The sequence below is a fragment of the Lissotriton helveticus genome, chromosome 11 (genome assembly GCF_964261635.1).
Source record: "Lissotriton helveticus chromosome 11, aLisHel1.1, whole genome shotgun sequence".
In the NCBI taxonomy this organism is placed as follows: domain Eukaryota; kingdom Metazoa; phylum Chordata; class Amphibia; order Caudata; family Salamandridae; genus Lissotriton; species Lissotriton helveticus.
The window spans coordinates 153,617,027-153,643,849 of NC_136072.1; the positions used below are offsets into that span (position 1 = coordinate 153,617,027).

At 44.4% G+C, this 26,823-nt stretch overlaps 1 pseudogene across 1 annotated transcript in view; it reads left to right on the top strand.

Moving 5' to 3' along the window:
- Window positions 1–26,167, top strand: part of LOC144791880 (uncharacterized) — a 53,337-nt pseudogene extending 27,170 nt beyond the window's left edge. The window contains exons 2-6 of the transcript XR_013602488.1: window positions 6,079–6,172; window positions 7,510–7,628; window positions 12,691–12,833; window positions 23,832–24,029; window positions 25,938–26,167. The product of XR_013602488.1 is annotated as an uncharacterized LOC144791880 (transcript). The remainder of the gene's footprint in view (window positions 1–6,078; window positions 6,173–7,509; window positions 7,629–12,690; window positions 12,834–23,831; window positions 24,030–25,937) is intronic.
- Window positions 26,168–26,823: the final 656 nt, after the last annotated feature.

Genomic DNA, 26,823 nt, shown 5'->3' on the forward strand with positions numbered 1-26,823 from the left:
TGGCGCCCTTTTGGCAGCCTCGTGCCAATGTAGGCACCCTTGCACTATGGTCCAAGTGTGCCTGCAGGATTGTTTGTGTGCAGGAATGGGCAACTTCCTGCACAAAAACAATCCTAAGAGGCATTTTCCTCTTTCTATGCAGCACACATAGAAATAGGAAGTAACGAGGAGAAATGCAAATATTTCTCCTCCTTACTCCTCTCCAGGGAAGGCGTATCTTTTTGGTGCATTCCCAGGTCTACCAGTTCTGTTGAATCTGGGAATGCATCAAAAGCCATAGGAGGTGTGTGGGAATACCCACACATTGCCCATTGAATGCCTTTGCAGGGCAGAGTAAGACAACACAGCGATTTGTGCTACGTTGCCTTGCTCCAGATTTATGGAGGCACCCAGGGCCACGCAAAGTGCCCTTGCATGACTTCATAAATCTTACTAGCAAGACAAATAGTATGCAGTTCCTAAGGGGGAGTATATGTCTACCAGGAAGGGGGGTTCTCCTTTTAGGAGCATCGGCCCTCATACACCCCAAGGATGTCATGCTTCATCATCGGGCAGCTCTACGTTGGGCCGGTGCTGCAGGGAGGCTCTTTGCGTGAGTTCTTTTTTTTGCTGATGTGAGTTATGAGGTGTGGTGGTGGTGGGGCATGTAGTGGTTGAATCTGAGTAGAAGTGGAAAGGGTGTATCAATAAAAATAAGTAAAGGAATTCAAAAGACTCTTTATTCACCGTATTCCATTGTTATGATTAAAAAACAAAAGTCAAGGTGAGCGCAGGATATGATGAACCTCTCAAGCGCTAGTTACTTCCTGTATCAGCAGGATGAGGGGTAGGTCGGCGAGTCAAAGAGCACCACCAACTGACCTTCGGAATGCCAGTGAGCGTCCGTCCTGGCCCATTCGACTGGGGCCCTTATTCCTCACAATTAGGTCTCCCCCAGAAGGTATACTATACATAACCCTGACTTAAAGTATGGTATTATCCCCATGCACCAATCTATCATCCCTATATGAGTAGATAAGGATTCTTTGGTCCTGATGAAATGCTATGCTCCTCTGGACAATAATAGGCATGAAACATGTTGGCCCCCATTCTTTTCACACACATTAACTAGGGCTTGAGAGGTTCATCATATCCTGCTCTCTCCTGGACTTTTGGATTTTAATCATAACAAAGGAACCCAGTGAGTAAAGAATCTTTTGGATTCCTTTAGTTATTTTTATTGACACACCTTTTGCCATTTCTACTCCGATTCAACCACTACACGCCCCACCACACCTCTTAACTCACATCGGCAAAAAGAAAAGAACTCCAGCTAAGAGCTCCCCTGTGGGACCCATGGGTCACTGCAGCCTCAGTTCACCTGGCACTTTCATTGGAAACACAAAAAGCCCCCGACCTGGACAAAATAAAAACCAAGGCAGTCAACTCTTGTTTACAACCGACCTCAATTGGAAGTCAATTCAGCGCACAATCATCACTACGACTGCAGACAACTGACAAAAAGAGCAAACTTTCTCCAATTCCTCAGCGAGGCGCAGGGATATAAGAATCTGTTCCTGGAATATCAATGGTCTACAAAGCAAAAGGAACGACCCTGAATTTCTACAATATCTAGTCACATTTGACCTCCTATTATTACAAGAAACCTGGGAAGACAAAACATTCGACCTCCAGGGGTTCACGTCTTGCTTCATCCGGCAAAAAAAAATTAAATCTTTGGACGTAGATCAGGAGGGCTGACGCTCCTCGCCTCTATATCGACAATAGGCAAAATCGAGGCAATGGATTTTCATATATCTCCACCAAGTGTCATCCAGGTGGTAAAGCTCTCACTTGGGCTAAAAATGCAGCCCCAGGAAGCAATTATAATCAACACGTATATTCACCCCAAACAGAAACACAAGGCGGTAGAAGAGCTCCCCAGTAGCCACTTTCCACACTAACTCACAAACCTCGCACCTCGACTACATGTTCGTATCTCTGAATATGTTTTGTTGGGTTTCTTCATTCAAAATAGAAGCGAGCGACTTCAGTGATCACTTGCCTCTAGTGGCCGAAATAAGATCCAACTCGAAACTGGCAATTGAGCCCCTCACTGGCCCAGACACAGAAGTCAGTTCTAATTTAAAGCGACTACGGTGTAACTCCGGCAACATTTATCCCATCAGCCTCACTGCGAAAACCCTTTTTTCCCAAGTCTCTGGGTCTTCAACTAAGCTGTCGGACGTCTGGCAAAACTTCACCGATGCCATGATGGCGAACATGAGATGCACGATGTCCAAAAATTCCGGCCAAACAAAGGGGACTTCAGCTTGGAAACATTTACCCCCGGACATGAAAATACAAAAACGAATAATAAACCAAACCTTGAGACTTATGCGAAAGGACCAGGCAAAACGCAGCCTGCAAACAGTTCTGCGGGAAGCAAAAAAACAGCTCAAATGGATGAAATGGGAAAGCCAAAAGCAAAGAAAGGACGATTTTTGGGTAAAACTTGTCCACGAGGGGAAGCAGAAAAACAGCTCCAGGTGCTGGCAAATGGTAAAAAGGTTACAGAACCCTGACCATTTAGGGTAAAACTCATATATATATGAGGAAGTATGGTCAAAATACCTATTATCACACTTCAACGATGATGACATCACAGGTGACACGGTAATAATGTCTCCTGGCACAAAAACCTCAAAGCCTGGAAACGAGGAACAACTCAATCATCACAAGGTCGTAAGCATACAAAAAACACGGGAGTGTGATGGAATAAGGCCAACGAAACCTGACCATCCTAAAAAGGAAGATAGACCTACAAAGGATGTCGAGTAAGGTCCAATGAAAATTATCCCAGCAGACATCAGACGGAAAATAACAAAAGGGAGACCCAATGGAGCGCCAGGGCTGAATGGAATACCATCTATGCTGTACAAATCAGATGCAGATTTCTGGAGTGTATCTCTGGCACCAATATTTAACAACATAAGTTTAACTCTGACGCTTCCTGATTCATGGCATGGGTCCGTCATAAGTCCGATTTATAAACATGGGAACAAGAGTCATCCAAATAGTTACCGTCTTATTGCTTTGCTAGACGTAGAAGCAAAATACTTTGCAGTATTATCCTGGAGGAACTATCATCATGGGCATCCGAAAATGCTATCATCCCTCTTAACCAAACGGGCTTCTGTAAAGGCCAAGGGACCACTACTAACATCATGGCTCTGTCCCTCCTGATGGGTGCAGCAAAAGCAACCAAGTCACCCTTATTCCTTACGTTCATTGATTATACTGCCGCCTTCGATCACGTGGATCGTAACAAACTTTGGCAGAAACTATACAATTGGGGTATTCCGTAGCGCCTCCTAGACGTCCTAATACTGCTCCACTCCAATACCTGGATCAAAATCAAGCTTCGGGCAGGCACACACCTCTCAAGGCCAATTAGGACGACAAATGGATTAAAACAGGGTTGCCTACTAGCGCCCATCTTATTTAATCTTTTTCTAGCGGATCTGCCTGCAGAACTTGACAAATGCCGCAATCATGCACCCAAGTTAGGGAAAATTACCCTTTCAAATCTGTTATACGCGGACGATCTAGTGCTGATAAGCCGTTCCCAAATAGGCCTTCAGCACCTCCTGAACGCAACTTACGCCTTTTCAGCAAAGAACGCCCTCCAAATAAACCTTCACAAGTCAAAGTCCATGACGGTTAATTACAGTAAAAAAAGGAATCCTTGTTGATACCTGAATGGAGAAAAACTTGACAGGGTAGCCTCATACAAATATCTGGGTGTCCTCTTGGACTCAAACAACAACTCTAGGCCTCAACTCCACTCCATCCGAGGGAAAGCCACAATGACTTATCTAGCATTAAAATCATTAAAGGCAAAACTCCCCGATCTTACACTTAAACCATTCCTTGAAATCCTGCTTCCGAAACTACAGCCAACGCTCACGTGTGGGAGTGAATCACTTCACGGGAAGGATCCCGTACTGCTGGACACAGTCATAGCCAACTCTTATAGGGCTATTTTTAACCTTCCTACATACGTCTCCCCCTGCCCAGATTCGTTTGGAATATGGGATTGTCAAACAAACTTTAGAAAGGCGGAGTGCGTACGTAGCAAGCTGGCGCAAGATCCGCAATGCAGAGGCCGACTCCCTAAATGCCAACGTATAGGAAGAGTTATTACGGCATCGCACCTCGTTGCCTAGAGTCTATCTTTTTGAATCAATTGAAGTCCTAGGTTTTCTGACACCTGGGAAACGTCTATAGATCTCCAGTCCTTTAAAAAACTGGCTAAAAACTCAGCACGCATTATCTCAGTGATCGAAGATAAGAAAGACTTAGCAAACAGAGCGCACGGATGGACAACCCTGGGTGATTGTGGTAAAATACAGCCACAAGCATACCTTAACATCGGGATGAAAATACAAGTCGAAGAAAAGCTTCTAAAATTACGCCTTGGCGTAATCCCGATACTGCCGCACCTGCCCCCCTGGGAGAGAACACCCGCCTCGCAACAGTGTCGCCTGTGTAAGTCCGGCAAAGAGGACATTGTCCACGTGATTTGTATATGCCCTAGACTGAGGGACTTGAGGCGCAACCTTCTGCTTCCATCCTTTAAGTCATATGCTGTTCGGACCTGCAGGCAGGCAGTCAAACTATGCTTTACCTCTAGTGACACAAAATTTAACTGCCAGGTCGTGATGTTCTTTGACTCAATAAGAAAAAGACTTGATATCGTTTGAATTTTTTCATTAGTACCTGAGGACAACCTTGATCTGACCACTGCAAACTTTGTTCTTTTTAAATTTTAACTACAAATTGGTTTTAATGTCTCCATTGGTGTTTTATATTTTTGTAAAGATTTTAATTAATCGTGTACAAATAAATATATATATATATATTCTCACTGCAGCCTCCGCCCAACAAGGTGCTGCCTGATAATGAAGCATGCTAAGAAGAGTGCAGATAAAAGCAAGATTTATGACTGACCCAATTTCAAGTACATCTTCCTCCTGGCCCAATTGGCTGATTTATCGCTTTTTGGGCTACTTACTTCAGCAATATAGGTCACAGGACCCCTCCCAACGCAGTATACAGACCAGCTGGAGCTTCCCTGACCATTGCAGATCCATTGACAGCCTTCACTCTGAGAGGGACGCCCTAAGGGAGCCAACCCCCATGCTGGGCTGTCATCCCTCATTTTTGTCCTGAAGAAGACCCGCCATGACAATTTATCAAAGCCTTGTCAGGGTCAAAACGTCGACGATAATACAAGGTTCAGCCTCACCAAATCTCTTGGTCCAAATTATTTAGCAAATGTGCTAGTCACCAGAGACATTGTTTTTCCTTGTTTTTCTAACCATCTCCTAATCTCTTCAATTTCACCTTGTACATATGCACTGCACAACTATCACTGAGCACCAAATATCACCATATCTCTTGCCACTTCAATTGTTGTATCTCGCTTTGACAGCTATGTAAATACTTATAAATATTCATGAGCTTCGATTTATTTAATATAATACTTTTGCAAGCATCTACTAGTGAGTGCTGTGTAATTTTGTGTTCCAACATCATTGAACTTACATGCTATTCTTCAATTGAAATAATTGCCATATTTGTGTTATGTATTAAGCAACCATTCTTTGATTAATTATACCTTTAAGTAGATAATAAAGCATGGCATCCATTGGGGTGTGTGAGGGCCCTTGATCCTAAAAGGAGAAACCCTAATTTCTGCGGACGTAGACTCCCTCTAGGAACTGCATACTCCTTGTCTTGCTAGCCTAACATATGGACACATATGCAGGACCTTGTTCAAACCCCAGCTCCAAGGTTTTTGTGTTCTTAAATCTTACTTAAGGTTTGGGGTGCTCATGTACCATGCTGTGTGGTGGAAAGGCAATGCAAACCATCTCGTAAATAGGCTCCATAATCTCCTAAACATATTTTGTGTTACATTGTTTTCCTGAACCGTAGGCATATATTTTCCACTTTCTAAGTTTTAATATTGCATTCTGACTGTTGTTGGTATGTGTCTGAATTAAAAAAAAATCTTCTTGGTATTGCTTTCAGCTTCCTTGCGATACATTCAAATATGTCACCTGGCACAAATTAAAGGAACATGATGTACAAGGAACTCAGCTTCGTTGCCCAAGAGTCAGAGAAGGTAAAATTAAAAGCATTCCTATTTTAGAACATGGATATTTCATAATGGTTGCCTTTTTTAATTTTACTTCTCTTTCCTTTAATTCAAGAAGGTTCCTTCTCAGTAGCAGTGCAACCTTGGCCATGGGGCACAATAGATTCAGAACACATGTTTTAAGCTAAAAGGGCAAATCTATCCACTACAAAATAAATGTTTCACAAAGTTATGGGACTTTACAAATGATACAACACATTTTTTCCCCATTGCCACAAGTCTTCTATTAGGCCTCAGCATGTATAGATTTTTAGATGGATACGTTAAATGTATGGGTGAACAGGATGTTATATTTTGGAAAGGACAACAAGTTGGCCATCACGTTGCGTTTTTAAGCAAATGTTTTGGCCATCTTGCAGGTATTAAAAAAACAGTGGACGCTGGCTGGATGCTGGTATTGGCTTTTCCTATGCTTTTGATGAAAATCTATGGGCATTGTCAAGTCAATACTTAGAGCAAACAAGCATTGGCAAAAAGGCCTTTTGTCTTTGCCAATGCTTGGCATATAAATGGTGCCTGAGATCCGCGAAGTGCAATTTGATCCTCCTAGATTTGTAAGCAAGCATGAAGGTGGTGTATAGGCGAGTCAGGCAAGGGAAAGGCCTAAACGTCAACGCAAGCATTGCCAGTCTGGGTCTGCATGCATGAGAAACTCAATGATTGGGACCCAATACTTTGGTATTGATTGAACCCCATGAGACACCTGGGGGGAAAATGCAGGTACCTGCTGACTTCAACATGGCCTCGGCCATCAACCCATGTACTTCTGGCATCATTGACGGGCATTAAAAGGTCTTCTGAGGAAATATATAGGAAGTATATGACTAAATAACATAAAATCAATTGTCATCACTAATTTAGGGGTAGGACTGATCACGCTATCATCGGAGCCCTGCATGGAAGTTGTTGAATACGGTTACTCAGTCTATGCGGAGAACCTATTTGTTCCCTGTCTACATTGTACCTACCTCTGAATTGGTTCAGGGCCATGCCCAGACGTGTGATGTGGCAGGAAGAGTGATGGCGAGTGCAGCGCCCAGCGTATCTCTTTTGGGCGTCAGACTGGCCTTGTTCTGCTCTTGCCGCATCCAAAGGTCCATCTCTGTGGTGACCAAAGAGATGGATCTTTGGATGTTGTTTGCATGGCTGTATATGTGTATGCAGTTTATTTCGCACACACCCATCAAATTACACTGTGTGTAGAATGTGTTTTTACAATCTGTCCTCATGTCTATTGGAAAATAAAGATTTGACTGGAGCAAACATTGGTTCTTGTCCTTTAACTATCTTCATTGGTTTAATAGGGCCTTCAGATGATGAACTGTTTCTGAGGGGAGAAGAACAGACATCGAAAAGAAAAAGAAAGTTAACAGAACAAGAAATATGGCAACAGAGACTACAGGAAAACTGGGAGAACTGCGTGGTGAGCATTTAAACTCATGCAGTAGTAAACCCAATCAGGAAGAAGGCGACCCTACCCTGGACGGATCTATCTAATCTCCGACCTATCTCTCTCTTGCCATACATCGGCAAGTTAACAGAGAAGCACGTGAACACCCACTTTTCAAACTATATCGAGACAGCGGATGGCCTAGATCCCTCACAATCTGGTTTTAGGCCCAACCATAGCACCGAATCCGCCCTACTGGCTGTCACCAATAACATCAGGATGACGCTTGACAGTGGAGGGTCGATGATTCTGGTGCTATTGGACTTATCCGCTGCCTTCGAAACGGTGTCTCACGATTTGCTTCTCTGCCGTCTGAGAGAGATAGGATTGGGAGGTACGGCCCTGTCCTGGATGGAGAGCTTTCTTTCGGGTCGCTCTCAAGAAGTCAGATTGGGCTCCCATAAATCCATCGCCAGGGAGCTCACCAGGGGTGTGCCACAGGGCTCATGCCTAAGCCCCACATTGTTTAATGTGTATGTGGCCCCCCTGGCTGACTTAGTGAGATCCTTTGGGTTTATACCGGTGTCCTACGCCGATGACACCCAACTTCTGTTCCCCTTTAAGACCTTCTCTCCTGCTTTACAAAGAACTTTTGCAGAAGGTATGAGGGCAGTTTCCAAATGGATGGCCAACAACTGCTTACAGTGCAACGTGACCAAAACAGAGGTTGTACTTTATGGGGAAGCAGTAACATTATGGTCCAATGAGTGGTGGCCTCTTGAACTAGGACCTGCCCCTATCCCTAAACAGACCATAAGAAATCTGGGAGTGCTATTTGATCAGTCACTGACCTTCAAAGATCATGTCAACCAGGTTGCTGGTACCTGTTTCGGGGTTATTTCTCTGCTGAGAAGGGTGTTTCCTTTCCTCCCAGATCACCACAGAAAGACATTGGTCCAGGCTCTGGTCGTCAGTAGACTGGACTACTGTAATGGCCTTCTTTTGTCAGCTAATGAAGGCCAATTTAACAAACTACAGGTGGTCCAGAATACGGCCGCGAGGTTAGTCATGAATGCTCCATCCAGGACTCCCTGTCATGCACGCACCTGTTATGTCTCGGAAGTGCCCTGGATCCACGATGCTATTCACCCTGCCTTCCCCCTGTCACCTTCCGGGTGCCAGGAAGTAACACTAACACCCAAAAAGTAACTAAGAGGAACACAGGGGAACAAAACAAGGGTAGGAGGGGGAGGAAAAGACAGACACTCCACAGTCTTCTTCCACGCTGGGGTATATGGTGTCTTCTGTATAACACTGCAAGGATATATAAGAAACAATCATGAGAAGAAACCCCTCCCTGTGTCTTCCCTGTAATGTTATGTAATGCGTGTCTAATGTACCTTATGGACTGTGTAATGCCCCACGAATCCAAAGGAATATAAATTTAACGACAGGAACTCTAGTGAACTCTGGAACGGACTGTGTACGAAATGTCTGTACCCTTAAACACAACAACACTTATTACATGTCAGTTTTCTCCACATTAACCAAATCAAACTTCTTAACAGAAAGTGCACAGACACTCACCCTGCACACCTTCAAGGTGCGCCTCAATATATCCACGAAATGCCCTCCACAGAGGGGTCTGACCACACACGCTGTAACGAGCATGTAAACTAAAAGTAAACCTCCAACTCCTTGAGGCAAAAAACCGGAAACAACTGAAAGATACCACCGCACACCGCGGTAAACAGAAGACAAAAGGGATAAGGCAAAACAAAGACACTCTTCCTGAAGCAAGCCGCTTTACGGAAGAACGAATGCACCTACGAGTACTTGCACGCCAACCTTCTCTTAGCTCCTCGGACGCCGAAGTGAAACCCGGAACGGAAATGACACTCTCTAACTGAACGCGAAGCGCTTCCTGTATGTCGGGGCGGGCTTATCACTCGAATACTGCTCAGTTGCGCATGCGTGGTGCTAACGCATGCGCACTCGTCTCTCAAACGCTTCTTGCCAACCAAGCCAACCATAAATAACCTGCCTGAACCGCGGAACTACTCTAATGCGCCTCGCCGATCGTACTGCAGGCATGACACTCCCTCCCGGCCACTACTGATGGAACTTCACTGGTTGCCAGTGCGACTGCGGACCAAATTTAAAATCTTGTGTACAATTCACAAGTGCCTGATGGGGAAAGGCCCGAAATTTCTCACCACAGCCTTCCTTCCTTATGTTCCTGGCCGCTCACTACGATCGAGCAATCTCCAGCTCCTTAAGGTTCCAAAAATTAAAAAAACTCGCCAAGGAGGCAAGGCTTTGGCATATACAGGGCCTGTTCTGTGGAACACCCTCCCCCTCTCACTAAAGCTTAGTACTGACCACCTGTCTTTTCGAAAAACCCTGAAAACTTACCTTTTTTCTAGCATTTAATTCATTCCCCCCCCACCACCCACTAGTACTGTCCGGGCATAGTAGCTGGTTCTTCTATATGGCAAAGCGCAGAGATACCCCTTCGGGGGTCTATTCAGGCGCTATAGAAGCATATAAATAAAAATAAAAATAAATGCACATTAAACTTCCCTCTTGAAAGTGGTTTATCCACAGCCACATAATAGGAAAACAATATATATTGTTCTCTAAAGCATGTCCAGGAAGTAATACTTTATTTGTGTTAGTTAAAAAAAAAAAGCCATAAAGTGTGACCGAGACCGAGCAAAGCATGAGTTATGTGGTCTATAATTTGTGGTAGTAACTGGTAAGTTTAAGCCTTTCTTTAACCCTTTTACCCAATGTGTGACCTTGGTCTATACACCTTTTAATCATGCCTTAGTTTTGTCAATTGAAATGTTTCCATGTGCCTTTTAAGAATGCCTCAAGGAAACAATTGGGACTTGTAATAGTTGTTTTTTCTCTCACCTCCTTGGATCTGTGTTTGTACATAACAACACTTCAGGTATCTAGTTCGCTTGTGTACCATGTGTACCATTTCTTAGAATTAAAATGCGGCAAAAACAGACCATATTCACCTGGCTCCATTTTTTGTTGCAAACATTGGCCTAACACAGGGGTCTCCAACCAGTAGCTCTTGAGCTACTGTAGCGCTTCCGCTACCTCTGAGTAGCTCACCTGTGTACAGCCGAGCCTATTAAATTAGAAAGCATAACATTTTTTAGATTATACAACACTAATAATATTATTAGCTCTCAATGCGTTTCATTGAACATAAGTCGCTCTCAATACAGAAAAGGTTGGAGTCCCCACGTTGTTGTGTGATATGCAACTCCCTTCTACACAGTTAAAAAGAGTAGTGCAGAAAGGCAAAAGATGGTTTGTTGATTGTTCCCAAAGTTCAAAGTTGATGTGATCTGTTCTGGATCAGAAATTCATTAGGTCTAGAGATGTTGTAAATTAACATAGACCACCCACTCCCTTTATGTCAACTGTACCTGCAAGAATATATGAGCTACACCTTTTTAATCTTCTATTTTCAGCTCCATTTGACAGGCCAGTCATGTTTTGGGATGCTTAATGGGGATTATGTGTGTCCCCAATCCCAGTCTATTCCCTGCATATTTGAACTGTGTCTGGAATGCTGAGAGTGAATGGTGTAACAGAATGTTGTAATCACAAAAGGAGTAGGGTGCACACCGCCTGGCATACCAACACACAATCAGCCCAGATGCATTGTGGTAAATGCAGTGCGTGATGACACTCACTTTAGTTGAAAGTTTTTAGTAGTCACCATTGTTGGTGCAGCCAGTGCTGTGTATTTCTAGATATGTGTTTCAGGATTGTTGTTCTTCTTCAGTAGAGAGTAACAAGTAGAATTTGGGGGAGCTGCTAATGCTGTTCACTGTCTTCTCATGTACTGTACCACTCGCAGAGCACAGGTGCATCCCAGAGCTCATCAACTCAATAACTCATCAAGGAGCCAATCACAACAGGAGGGAGCACATGGCCTGGCATACAAGTAGCCCAGGTTCATTGTTGTAAATGCAGTGCATGATGACACTCACTTAGTTGAAAGTCTTTAGTATTCACCATTGTTGGTGCAGCCACTGCTGTCTATCTCTAGACACGTGTATCAGGATTGTTGTCCTTAGAGTTATCATGCACTGCATTTTCAACGAGCTCCGGGACGCACCTGCACTATGGGCTTGGCACAGAAACCTGAGAAGACTGTGAGGAGCATTGCCAGCACCAGTTGTATGTCAATACAACGCGGGGATTACAACGAAAGTCGTTACAACGGCTTTCGCTGGAGGACGCTGGATAGTGGAATAGTTTAATTTTCCATTCCAACTCCAGCCCACGTTGACAGTAGGGAAGGTGTTGGATAGAAAATTAAACTATTCCCTATCCAACAGCGCCCTCCAGCGAAAGTCGTTGTAACAACTTTAGTTGTAATCCCCGCGTTGTAATGGCAGTGCGAGGTAATCCCAGCTTTGGTTTGGCTGTTCTCCCCAGCACCCCCAAGTTTCACTTGTTAATCTCTACTGAAGAAGAACAACAATCCTAATACAGGCAGGGAGTTCAAACCCACCAGTTGTAACAGAATATTGCTGTCTGGCCTGGAGTGGAAGCTAAGAGGCAGGGACCGTGGGAGGCTAGTGGAGACCTGGCTGGACCTATCAGGTTGTTTCTGTGACCTGAGGGTGTAACTTGAAATTTAGAACGTGCCTCCAACCTGAGTGGCTCTAAACTCTTGTATGGGGGCCCAGGCTCCCAGCTACATCTCTGCATTCTTTTAGATGTCTTAGTCATCGAAGCACTACTTTGCTATAGTGCACGATACAACATGACACTCAGACCTTGGATGAGATGAGCAGTCCATTACCAATAATCAGAGCTTTCAGTAGTGCATCAGGTGCAGTGGCACTGCGCCCCAATGTTGTGAGGAGCCCACTGTACCCCAGTTATAGCATTGTTTTTGTAGCCAACCAAGGGATGGGGGCATTTCATTGCTCGCATCAGGGTCCGTGGGACTTGTTTTCAGTTATGATTATTTATTGCTGCAGGTGACGGAGAAAGCTTGCTTTAGTGAGTAAATGCATCCCAAATTACATTTATTTTGTTTTCCGTTTCCTTTTAGAATGTGAACCTTTCATTTCAGGACTTAGGGGATCTTTATCAGCAAAAAAACTTTTACCGCATACTTCGCAGATTAATTCGAGTGGAAAGACTTTGGCTCGTAGACAATTCCTTGACAGACTTGAGTGCCATACGATTGCCAAGGTAGGTTTTATAACTGTGTTTCTATGAAGAAGACTCAGTATTTTCATTTGTATTTCTTTTTGGGTCATCTACAAGAAAAACTGTACATATAGATTCAAACCCTCAATACAGTGAATTGAAAGTTGTGGGGTGATCTTGAATAGGTGGTCATTGAATGCCATTAATATGAGTGTGAAGACAGTGGACAACAAGTCAGGGCTTGCATAACTTGCGGGTGGGGGGTTCGCGTGGGTTTTTGGGTGCGGGGGGATTAAAAATTAATAAAAAAACGTAACTTACCGGGTCGCGCGACTCCTCCGCTCCTGGCCGGGTCTCACGTCAGGAAGCAGGCATCCTCCCTCCCCTCCCCGAAGCCAAACACAATACTGCAGTGGCAGCGTTGTGATTGGTGCAGACGGCGCCCAGCCAGGCACCTGTAGTGAGGCCATTTTCCCTATTTAGGCTGCATGCGCATGTCTGGTTTGGTCTTTCCATCAAGGTGTTTATCTAGGTCTCCAGAGCTTCGCACGTCCCTCATATTTTCAATTGTTTTTTTCAGAATTGGCAAAGTGTGCCCTCATTTCGAGGATCATGGATTCAATCAGTTTTTTGTGCCTCTTTGTTCTTGCACTTCTGGGGGATTTAGACCCCCCCCATGTGCCCCTCTGCTTGTAGATCACCCTGGGGCATTGCTTGAGCTTGTTGGTGTGGAGGCATGCCTTCGATATCTGTTTCCCCTACTGTCCCCTCTACAGCCATGACTTGATATCTGTTGTTACAGGGACTTGATCCCTTCCCCTCTAATTCTCTTGCCAACCTTGTATGTAGAATCTAGCTTTCCTTCCCATATGCCTGCTATTGAATTAGGAATGTCCTGCGTGGCTTGTACTTTAAAAAAGGAGCATAGTGAGGGGGTAATTTTTACCCTAGACCCTTTAAGTATACCTCATAGTGACGTGGGGGGGGGCAGAGTCTTGAGTTAATGTGGCTTGTCTCCCCTTCTTATTAATTGTTGTAGATGCTAAGACTGTATTTTCTTCACCAGGTCAGTGAGGATGTGGACCACTAAACACATATTTCTTAAGCAATAACTTATCCCCCTTATTTGGAACAGATCTTGGTCTTTCTTCTTTGCAAGGGAGTGTTTTTTACCCCCTTTCTTGCCCTCAATTGAGGCTACTGTACCGGGGTCCTGTGCTGTCCTGCTCCCCCCACCTTGGTCCCTTAACGCTTTCATACGCTCTATAAGCTCCCTCGCTGATGCCATAGGCTTCTTATGCTCTTTTTGCGGTGTTAATTGTCTCAGTGGTACCGTTGCCGTACTGCTGAGACGAGCACACTTCATCGCAGTCCCGCGAACTTCCGAGAGAACTGAGGTATTTAGCAGCATGTCTTGCTTAATAGAAATTTGGGATTTCCCTGTATGTGTAGGAACATTGTGGAAGCATTATTTCTAAATCTAGCATGGAGAGCATTGGCGTTCCCTACCGGGCTCTTCAGCCAGCCACCACATTCTCCCCCCACTGGCTCGATGTCAATCCCAGAGTTGGCTTTTGTTACTGAAACCTGGGCAAATGCAGCTTCAGACCCAGATATTAATTGTACCACTCCGTCTGGATATGCCATTTTTAGGCTTGACAGGATTGGAAAAAGAGGCAGAGGTATAGCGATTTTTTTTATCGGGACCACTTCAGGGTATCGTTTGTGCCACTGTCCGTGACCCCAGACTGCAAAGCACTTCCATTTAAAATATCACTGACCCACCAGTACTCCTTCAATTGAGTTCTGATTTACAGGCCTCCGTACCACAGATCATCTTTCATGGATAATGGCTATCAGTTCGGGGGTAGTTATTATTAATTAATAATAACCACTCTGATTTCACCATTCTTGGTGATTTTAATTTTCAGCTTGAGAATCAAATAAAGATACTTCTCAGCTCTTGGACCTTATGTCTAGCTTAGGCCTTTCGTAACTGGTCAACATGCCCACGCATATAGCTGGCCATTCTTTAGATTGGATTCTTCTGACAATCCTTTACTCCAAGCGACATTGCTCTGGTCTGACCAGTATGCGGTTATGTTTTGACTGAAACTGGAAGAAAAAGATCCCTTTATTCACCAGAAACAGGGTCAGCCTCTTTCCGTCCCTGGCATAAAATCAACTCAGATGCATTTAATTTATGTTTAGAGAGACCTTGATCAGCCTACCGCAATTTATCATAGGTGGTTTAACTCCAGCATTTCATTGCTGGCTCCAACTAAAATAAATAAAAACTGCAAAAACTCCCTCTCTGAACCTTGGTTTCATAAACAAGCCTGTGGAAGGCTTAAACAGAAATGGCACTCTAATTACGAGCTTAGTGATGTGGTAGCTTATAAACAGGCTCGAGGGACTTACAAAAACTTGATTTCCAAAGCCAAATCCAGCTATTTTATGATGAAAATTAAATCCTCTTTCAATTTTTCAAAGGAACCTTTTGCTACAGTACAAAAATTAAGTAAGGTTCCAGAACCTAAAAATGAGCCAGCCAGCCAAGCATACTGTAACACATTTTCCATCTTCTTTCAAAATAAAGTAAATGCTGTCTACAACGCGTTCTCGGCCGTTCAATCTGTCCATGCACTGCCCGCAGAAATCGATAAGATAACATTGAATCAATAGATGAGGTCCTTTGGGCTTTCCTGACTCGACGGTAATCTCGCCCGATTTATCTACCATTTCACAGGATGTCTCTCCCTCAGATCTCACTAGAAAATCTCTTCTGATTTCCTTTTCTCCTCTATCTGAGGAATCTCTCAGTCCATGACGGGCCACACCAAGTGTGGCTCCCCACTGTACCCCTGCCCTCCTCTGATTCTTCAGCTAGCGCCAACAGTCATTTATAAGTATGTTACAGTCATCTTTAACAGGATCTTAATGCTGGGTTCCTTTCCAAAGGAATGAAAAAGGGCTTCTATTCCGCCTCTTTTTAAAAAAAGCTAACTTAGATAGCAACCACCCCAACAAGTATAGGCCAATTTCTCACCTTCCTTTTCCTTCTAAGATCTTCAAAAAAGCTATCAAACAGGAGTTATCAGTTTCTTACCAATAAATCACTTCTTGACGCCACACAGTTTGGTTTTAGAAGCCAACCTAGCACTGAACTAGCATTGATTACTGCCTCTGAGCAAATTAGGCAAAGCATGGACAATGAAGGTAATGCTGCTCTGATTTTATTAGGCCTCTCGTGAGCATTTGACAGTGTTAACCCCTGACTCATCATTGATTGTCTCTTCACCATTGACATCAGAGGCAAGGCTCTTGAGCTCCTCAAATCGTTTCTCTCAGAAAGAGAACAGTTCGTAGAGCTCAATGGTTTCAAATCTCCCTCCTTCTCTTTGCTTTGAGGGTTTCCGTCAGTGATTGTCTTTGAGCCCGACCCTTTTAAAATTGTATGCGACTCCCTTGGCTAACCTCATGCGATTGTTTGGTTTTGCAGTAGTGTCCTATGCCGACAACACCCAAATCGTGGTGTCTGTAGCTAGCAATCCTGACAATACAGCCTCAAGATTCCATGACTGCATGCTCCAAATTGGGAAATGGATGGATAGCAATTGTCTAAAATTACATTAGGAAAAAACTGATCTTTGGGTCTAATACATCCTTCGTGTCTTCGAGTGGTGGCCGCAAGAATTGGGGCATATGCCTACCCTAGTTTCTAAAGTAAAAAATTTGATTATTGCATTGCACTCTTCACCAATATTCAGAAAAGATTTTTAAACAAACTGCAGATCTTACAAATTGCGGCTGTCCGGGAGCTTTTGGCTATTCACAAACACCATTCTGTATCTTATGCTCTTCCACTTCTACGTTGGCTACCAGTTAAGAGAAGAATTGAATTTAGAGCTCTCTGTATTTCTTCCAAAGCCCTACATGACTCGGAACCTCACTACTTGAAACAAAGTTTTCAACGATATGTCCCTAGCAGATCTCGAAGTTCCTCCAAAGCATTCAATCTTGTTATCGCCACGGTCGGGCGAGCTAACTGGGGAGGAATACATTACCTCGCCTGATTGGCTTGACTGTGTATACTTTCCTCCCATTAAGCCCTCAAAACCAGGCTTTTCAATCTATGATTCTCTTTGTAGTTGATCTGATTTGTTCTGCTTAGGTTTTCCTTTCCTCTCCCCGTTGAGCAACAGCGCCTAGACACCCTAGGATAGAGTGGAGTCAATGAGAAACCCTAGGGGGCAGATTTACAAGAGACTCAGTGCAGAACGCAAGCCTTTTGGCTGCGCTGCACTGAGTCACTTTCAAAGCACAGGGATGCAACATATTTACATCAATATGTCGCATCTCTGTGCTTCACCCTGTGCTGGCGCCCAAACTGCTGCCATGCGCCGGCACAGGCACCCTTGCACCATCGTGCAAGGATGCCTGCGTCGTGGGGAGATTGTTTTTGTTCAGGAAGGGTTCCCTTCCTGCACAAAACCAATCTGAAATGCCTTTTTTCAACTTCTATGTGTGCTGCACTAGCACACATAGAAGTTGAAAAACGTCATTGGTTCAATGATTGTTTATGCGCCGGAAGGGAACCCTTCCTGTACATAAACAATCATTAGAGGTGATTTCCTCTTTCTATGTGTAATGCAGCTCGCATAGAAAGAGGAAAAGAAAGCGAGGAGAAATTAATACATTTCTCCTCGTTGTGCCTCCCTACGCCTCCTCTGGGGAAGAGTAGCATTCACATGCATTTCCAGATTTATGATCCCTCGTAAATCTGGAAATGTGTCTGGTTCCATGGTTGTTGCGTGGGAACACCCACAACAACACCCATGGAACACCCCTTTCACTCAAAGTGCTGCGTGCAAAGGGGCTATAATTACAAGGACAGGAAAAATCACCCAGGTGGCTTTTCCTGTCCTTGTAATTATGGGGCAGTAAAATATGCCACCTGTACGACACAAAAAGTGATGCACTGGTGGCGCAAGGGGCTTGTAAATCTGCCCCTAGTTGTTTTAGCAAGTGCAGTCGGGGAAGGGGAGGTGTAGTAAAGGTGGCCGGCCAGGCCCCTGACCAGCCGGGTAGAGGGTTGTTCCCAAATAGCAGAATCTCTGTTTTTATCAGGGTTGCTTTGCAGGGAGTTGGCCTTCAACCAGCTTACCCAAAAGTCTTACATGCTGCACATTTTACTTTGGCCTCTGCCTCATGGATGTTATAGGTCAGCAGGAGTTGCATGTCACTGGCATATGAGACTATCTGAATCCATTAGGTAAGCCAGGGTTGGCATATATACATTAAAAAGTGTGGGGCTCAGGGCTGAGCCCTGAGGCACTCCGTGCTTAAGCGTTTTGGTGCCCGAGAAGTGGGTTTTGAGCCAGATTGCTTGTTTCCTGTCCTCCAAAAAAACCATAGCCAGGCCAAGGCCTTTCCTTCCACTCCAATGTGAGTGAGTCAGCCTAACAGGGTTTCGAGAAAGTGCGTCAAACGCCGCAGAGAGGTCTAATAAAATTAGAGCGGTATTATGGCCTGCATCTAGCGTGAATTTAATGGAATTAGTAATTTCTATAAGTGCTGTGTCAGTGCTGTATCGAGCTCTGAAACCCGATTGTGAAGGATGTAGCAGATTGCATTTTCCAGGAAGTGAGTTTGTTGACCTTTGACAATGTTTCAGTTGAGCTTAAAGGTTACGGGAAGCCAGGAAATCGGTTTAAAATTCGAAAGGGTTTTGAGATCCGCATTAGGTTTTTTCACAAGGGGGATTACATTGACCTCTTTCCCGAAAGGGAGTACTATCCCAGAGCACAAGGGGGTGGTGAAGAGATCATGAAACGTGGGAGAAAAGCAAACCCCCAATAGTCTCATAACTTGTGAGGGAGGAGGTTCTGCCAGTGAGCCTGATTTACTTTTTTTGGTGAAGAGGCTGTCCAGCTCTTCCATTGTAGGAGGGGTAATCATCTCTAGTTTGTCCTTAGCCTGGGGAAGACAGTGGTCTACCTCATTTGGATGTTAGTTGGCTTGTATTTTTGCACGGTTGTCATTTATTTTTTTAATTTTAGCTTCAAAGAAGTTACTCAACTGGGCACACAAGAAGGCACTGGTCTCAAGGGGGGAGCAGTGCTTTTAGGCTCAGTGATATTGGAGACAATTTTGAAAATATCCTTAGCATTAGAGTTGGCCTTCTCAATGATGTTAGAGTAAAACATGTGGCAAGTTAATTTCAGGTTAGCGTGGTAAGTGCTGAGTGCCTCTAAAATCAGTATATTCGAAAGTACTTAAGGTATTCTAGAGTTCTTGGTGTCTAAATTCAGAGGAAAAATATACTTTTATTTTTTTTCTTATTGAGTGTGGGGACCATTTATTGACTCTATGTGTACAGCAAGTGCTTAACACTCCTCTGTGACAAGTTTAAGCTGCTCTACCGCACTACCACAAATAGCGCACTTGGGATTATTGAAGTAAGCCCTGTTAACCGCATGAGGGTTGTCTGGACTTTTTGCATGGTGTGCCCTTACATTGGCAGCATAAAAAAACAGCTTCCTCCATGAACTAGCTGACAATATTGCTGGGTTTACGGGAAGAGTAAAAGGATGTCAGTGATTTTTCACACCTGAAACAGCATTTAAACACCTGTAAAGGAACTGTACAAATATTTCTAAATGCCATTTGTTAGGAAAGCTCAAATAAATACACACAATGTTTACAATGCTGAAGTGTGATGGATCAATATTTAAATAGGATCAAAACAAATCAAGACACTACTTGGTGATGTGCAAATGATAAATTCTTATTGAAACAATTTTCACCCATTATTTGTGCGCTATTTAGTTTTTTTTTTATCAGTAACGCTGCATTTCAGTACAAATTGTGTGGACATTTAAATGAAAAGTGTGCTGCCTGTAAATCACAGTATTCTACCAGACCATGCCCAAGTAGTATATTTGTGACAGTGTGCTCCTAAATTCACCACCGGCTACATACCAAATCCTTAGCAGTTCCCTGTTGAATGGACGTTGCTCATTTGCTATACTTGTTTTGTGTGTGACACTTGGATTTTTCACAATCCCTATAGTCCAGTCATGTAACATTGATGTCAGCAGCCCCACTCTCTTCCACCAACGCTGCTACATGAACTTAAAAGAGGGGCAGGAGCTTCCCTGTGAAACCTGTTATGTCTTTAATCTCCACACTTGTCAGTCCTTTAGAGCTTGCACAAAACTATATGGGGTACATTTACAAGAATAGCCGCTAACCAGATTTTGCATTAGTTAGCAGCAATTTTCTTAATGCTGTCTATCACCAAAAACTACCGCCCTGTTACCGACTTATTTACAATACGCCACTACATGGCTAGCCGCAGCGAAAACTGCCTCTAACACTAGCGTCAAAGTGAGAAAAAATTGATGTTAGCGAGGGAAAAGGGACAAAAGGGCAACTTAGTGACAAAAAAAGAATTCACGTTAGTCATCCCAACGTCACTTTTCAGCCTGTAGAGGCAAAAATAGCCTATAAATACACCTCTAATGAAAATATAAAATAAAAACAATGGAATGCAGAATGGAACTGCCAGGGTCAAGTTCAGCACAGGTCAACAAAACCCCCCTATAAATCCGCCAACAGCCAGGATCACCAACCAGAGTCCCAGGGGAAGCGGAAATACAGAATCCGGGCCTCATTTATGAAACGTGGTGCAAATCTGATGAAAATCAGTGGTGCAGCACTTTTCACAGCGCCATCCTTGCGAAACCATGGCATCCGATGCCTGGAAGTACAGATACTCTCCAAGGCCCGGAGACCTCGCTGGGCCTGCGTCTGAGACCCGGAGTGGGAGGCGGCGGGGCAATGGAGTCACTGTGGCCTGATGGTGGAGGTTGGGCTCACCGGGCCCAAGCCTGCGTGCCGTGGTGGGCGACATTGAGGCGTTGGTGATCGCCCTTACCTGGTGCAAAGTCTGGCAGGTCGCATGGAGACACATTGCTGACCTGTGTGAGAAGACCGACTGGCACACCTTGGAGCTGTGATCGGTATAGGTGCTCCTGCTCACCAACGTAGGGAGGTCTACATAACACGTGCCACCCCCACATGGGAGTGCATGGAGGAGATTGCCAATGTGGGCCACGCCTCTCTGCATCACAGGCCAGAGGATGTGGCACTGCTCGGATGCTGTGGAGTGGGAGGCCCCTGAGCTGGGCTGAACTTGTGTGGAGGGAGCACTGCAACTTCACGCCTAAGGGGGCCCTGTTGCATCACCTGCATTTGGAGGTTCCCCAGTGGACTTGGTGGCAACTGCTGTACCCCAGCTTGTGAAACCAGGCCTGGCTGAGGCTCCTGCTGGCTGAGTCACAGATTCAGAGTGAGCACGGCAGATTGAGCCCCGGTTCTGATGTAAGGGTGAGGAGAAGGTGGGACGTGGAGCGGAGGAAGCTGGCGGGTCGTGTCAGACCCAGGCCCTTGGGCATGCAGCTTGATCCACCGTCACTTACTGGGGCACTGGGAAACATGGACTCTGGTTGCCACTGTTAGACTGGAGGAGGCGACCAGGTGGTGCTGCCTTTCCTCACCCCCTGGTAGTGAGCTCTTGGGTATAAGGGGGATTACCATTGTTGCCTCCCAAATGAAGGTTCCTGGCTAGCATACACCTGACTGGAGGAGAGGGGCCAGCTGGCCACACTGCACTGCGCCGCATGTCAAACATAGTGCCTGTGCGTCTGCCACAATGATCGAATGCCTGTAGCCGGGGCGTCGTCGACATTTGGCTTCTCCTCTGTGTTGGTGAACCGAGAGGCTGGGGATTGCTGGCCGCTGGGGCAGGTGCCAGTGGACAGACTGGACTCCAAACTAGACTCTGTACTTGCAGTGGGTACCTCCCTCGAACAAACGGACACTTACTTTGAGGGCAGCATAGACAAAGTCACAGTCAACTTCACCCTGGAGCTTGCAGATCATCACAAGCTGAATTACAATGTACACGTAATTGAGCAAGAACTGGGTAAAGTCCCCCAAGTTTCCTGAGTGCAATGTTGGAGGTGTAGCAGCTAATGGCACATGTGAAGCATCTGGCAAGAACAGCAGAGGATGCAGAGGGCCGCTCCCAGTGTAACAACATTAGGGTGTTGGGTCTGCCTGAGGGAGCAGAAGGGGCTGATGCAGTGGCATATACTGAGACATGGTTGTGTGACCTACTGCCAGCAGGTGCACTTTCTCCTTTCTTTTTTGTGGAGCAGGCCCATCAAGTGCCGGTGAACCGCCCGCTGCAGGGGACAGGTCCTAGACCCTTTTATCTTACACCTCCTACTGGGAATGTGGTATTGTCCTGAGGGAGGTACACAAGATGGGAGAGGTGAAAGTAGATAATGCCACAGTTATTTTCTTCCCTGACTACGCAAATGGGGTGCAGAGGGGTTGTTTTCTAGTGGTTAAGAAATGCCTCCAAGACTTGGGCATCAAATACTCCCTCCTCTACCTGTAAAGGCTGCTAGTGATCTCAGATGTTGACATGCAAATCATTGATGTCGCTGAACAGGTCTGGACCTGGCTGCAATCCACTGGTTGTCAGGTGCTGCGGATAGCGAGGTAAGGGTCTGCGCAACAAGCTGTCATCGTGCAGCCAGTCATATTGGGAGGCATAGGAAGAGCACTCATCCTCGCCACAACTACAAACTACCCCTAATCTGCAGTGGCGAAAGGAGCTACATCTAGTGTCGATGATGTGCAGTCGCACTCAGAGACAGGAGTAACACTTCCCCTGATTGCTCCCCCAGTGAGGTGATCTCCACTGCGATATGGCCATCTGGTGCGCAGTCTGTGCAGCCCCCAGATGTGACTCCTCAGACGGCAGATAACCTGATTTAATGTTGACTGGTTGGCCGTCTCTCCTTCCGTGTTACAGACAACTCCGGGGAGTCTCTGGCTTTCTGCCGTTCCTGGTCTCCAGCTTCTTGTTGCTTAAGCACCAAGCTACTGAGGTCAGCACTTAGAGGGGATCAGGTCCAGTCGTCACCCAAAGTGTTCAGGTGAGCGAGGCATGTCAGGGGTGGTGGTGCTCTCCTTGGTGCTCCTAGCTGCAATGTTAGGAGGTCCATAGCGTTGTTGACCTTGCCAGGGATGAATTGTGGGAGCTCTTCTATTAGCCAAGGGACTCATTTATGAGGCCTTAGTGGCACTCTTGCAATGCTGTAACAGCACTTGTTTGATATTTTGGTGGCACAATATGCCACAGCATGTTAACAAGGCCACATAAAGCTACTTTACATTGCCTTGTAAATATGTGCCCCTTTCACACATTAAACAGTGTAAAAGGGGAGTTCAATTGGTGTTGCTGTGGACGTACACAAGCCAAACTAATGGAATCTGAAACATTTGCAGGATTACAAGGAATCGTCAGCCTTCGACATGCGACAGAATCTAACACCACCCCAAGGGTGGCGTATGGGAGGCGCTACAAGGATAAATGTTCTATGTGTGCAGCATTCTGCAGCATACACCCTTGCACCATGTGTGCCAAAGTTTGAACAAGACAGGGGGATTATTCATGAGCCCCTTGCGACAGCTTAACGCCACCACTGCATCATTTTCTTGACGTACTTGCAGCGTGAATTTTGCACCTTGTTGTGCCGTATTTACAAAGTGACGCATCTAGGCATATGCTTGACCTTGTGAAGACATGTGCCAACTTATACCTGCATCAGGTATGGTGTATGCAGGGTGGGCGTTCCCACGCAACAAAACCTCGTACGAGTGGCGCAGTGAAATCTATGAGATTTCACTGCGACAATTGTAGGACGGCACTGCGTCAAAACCTTACGCAATTTCTTATGTTACTAAGAGTCAATTTAACACTATTCGGTATAACAACCCAAGAAGAATGAAAGGATGAGTTGGCTGGAACGGTAATCAAACTCGCAACATGGAGGTCACAGAGATTTCAGGGACAAGCCCTCCGTTTGTTTGCTCATCCTGTAAACTATACATACCTTCTAAATACTTTGACATCCAAATTTTTGTATGTTATTTTTGACATCTCTTTAAACTTTACAGATGCAGAGAATTAAACATCAGCAAAAACCACTTCACGTCCTTTAAACAGCTGCCAAAGATGCCACACATACAACACCTTTCATTGGCAGAAAATAACATTGAGACACTGAATGGAATTTCAGACTTGAGGTGCACAGGCCTGGAATCCCTTGTACTGAAAACCAATCCATGTGAGTTTCAAGAAAACTACAGATCACAGTAAGTCCTGATGTTTCAGTCGGTATTGATTACAAAAATCCTGCGTTTTGACTTGGGTGGTATCCAGATTGTCCCCAGAAGCATGAAATATGATAATATTGAAAAAAAAGAGGATCTGCACTAAGCCACATTGCTTAAATTGGTAAAAACTCTAGCTTCAAATAGAACGTACCCAAAGAAGACAACACCTTAAGGGGGCATACTCAAAGTGAACCTTCTGTGTATTTGTTATTATAGTATATAAACCTCTTTTGCTACACCGGAGCCAAACAGACATTGTCAAATCTATTTGGTCCTGCTGTAATGCCATTCACATTCGTATGTCCTTCAAAAACAGCATTCGGTACTTTATTGATGGAGTCTAGACTATCTCAGGTCATTACTAGAGGTCCCTTAGGGGGTATACATGTATTTTTGCAGCATGTTGCAATACTTTGTGCCACCACAAGAGGAACCATCAGTTACCAAGAATTTAAAAAAAACAGCCAGGTGTGGGTCAAAGTCATTCTTTGAGGACATGGATAAAATACAATACTTTTCAGCAGGATCAAGATGTAGGTTATTTGTGTTGATTTTATATGCTGTATTAATATGTTGGTTATTCATGTTTGTGGTTGACAAATTACCCTTTAAAATGCCACTGCCTTTTTTGATCTCCTGTGACTGTTCATACTGGGAGAGGCAGGATGTACTTATTAACTCTAAATGCACTTTAGCTGCTTGGTGTCTGCACACACATCAGTCTATATTTGAAGCACACTTACCTGCAATTGATAAAGCCAATAAAACTGGCTCATTAAATTGAAAAATGTCCATCCATGGAGTAAGTCAAAGATTTGTCCATGTACTCTATGACTCATCCTTACACTGATTTATCAATCTATCCACATATTGACCCAATCCTAAATTAATCTTCTTAACCACCCACAATACCACACACACGCATGCACACGCACACTACCTCAAATATTCAGTTATAAGCCAGACCAACTGGCTTTGTGGCCAGGCCTTACAATGATTTGGGAGGAGACAAACATTTTCTTTCTCAGCTCGAGACAACCAACAGTAGCATGTTGTATTTCTGCATGATGGTAAATCTATTTAAAGGGACGTGTTACAGGTGATGCAGGCTGAGGTGGCTGTCCCAATTGCTGAACACCCACAAACAAGGGGTTATCAAGGTTGGTAAGTCCTTATTGAGGGCAGGTGTGTGGATGAAAATTATTCTTGGTATTTGCAACTGGCAGAGATTACTGGGAGGAGTGCTGTAATCCCTTGTGATTTCCATCACAGTGAGAAAGCTATTTCAGACAGGCACGAGTCAATCAGAGTAAATTTCTGGCTATCTTTGGAAATTGACACCCGAGACCACCTGTGCACTGGTGTCTGGCGTAGGTACCATATGCATTACACACACGTATGCCCATACACATTAACTCTGCCTAACCCCCTGTCCAAATTTGAGAAGGATAATAACATTAAAATTGAGCGGTGCACTGCTCACTTTATTTGAATAGCAAAAAATAAAAATGTTTACGTGTCACAGTGAACAAATACGCAAATTAACATACATAAGCAAAGGCATTAACCAGGAAAACAAAATTGCTACATAAAGACCAAATGATAGGAATACACGAAAAGAAAGCACTCATTTTCATAATGTTTAATAGTATTGTCAATGCAAATATTAATTTTTTTTTCTTTCAAAATAGCCTTAAATTTAGCAAAATCTTATTTTTAGATGCAGAATCATAATTAGCATTAAGGACTGTTTTGATTGGTGGTGCGTACTGTAGGAAACCTTGTTTATTAAATACACAAAGATATCTAGAACATACCTATTAAAACAGATCAATAAACAAGTTTAAATGGGGCATACTTAATAATGATTATCTTGTTTCTTTCCAGAGTGTTCTCCAGTTTGCCAAGTTTAAAGATTTTGGATGGGATTCCAAAATTGCCCGAGGATTGGTCACCAACGCAAAAAAGTTTTTTCTCTAACATGTGCACAATACTATGAAATAGACTTATGTACCCTGTACTGCATCAGTGCACCAGTACTGTGTTCTACTGTGTAAGAGGCAGTGCTAAGCATGTCCTAAATGAGACATGGATTTGTTCTGTTATCTGTTCAATAAATAATGTTTTATGACAATACTGTTTATCAGAATTTAATTAGAAAAAACATGTGGAATGATGGTGGCCTACTGATGCTGAAGCTTACTACTAATTCTGATATATCCTTTGTCTATGACTTTCATTGCCCTTTTCTGGTGGCCAGAAAGTTCAGTGAGGGTGTGAAAAAGGTGAGTTGGATGCAATGGGTGAATTAGCTGTAATGCAAGTATGTGGCAGAGTCCCAGTGAGAACTGGCTCCATATCCGCAGGTGCATGCTCTTGTGCATAGGGCGAGTGGTGCTCCCAAGCCTCTATGTTAGCATTGCCCTGAAGTAATGTTCACAGCTTTGGCTTGGTTAGTGATGTCCCCTGACTTGCTGCTGCTCTCCATTTCTATGCCTGTGATGGAGTAGAAGCACGCACCTCAACAACTTGGGATCTTCCTGGAAGATTTGCACCCAGCAACCGGGAGACTTCTAAATTGCAGAGCAGAAATGGTCTAAGTTAAGTGTAGAATTATACTATCAAGTTGACAGAATTAGATATCAATCACAATGAACGTTTCCCAGTGCAAGGTGCCACACACTGTGGTGGAACATGGGGGGATCTACGTTTCTTGTAGTATATGTTTGTGGTGGTGCCAAAATCTTTGGTGTAAAGCAAGCTACCACTCTCT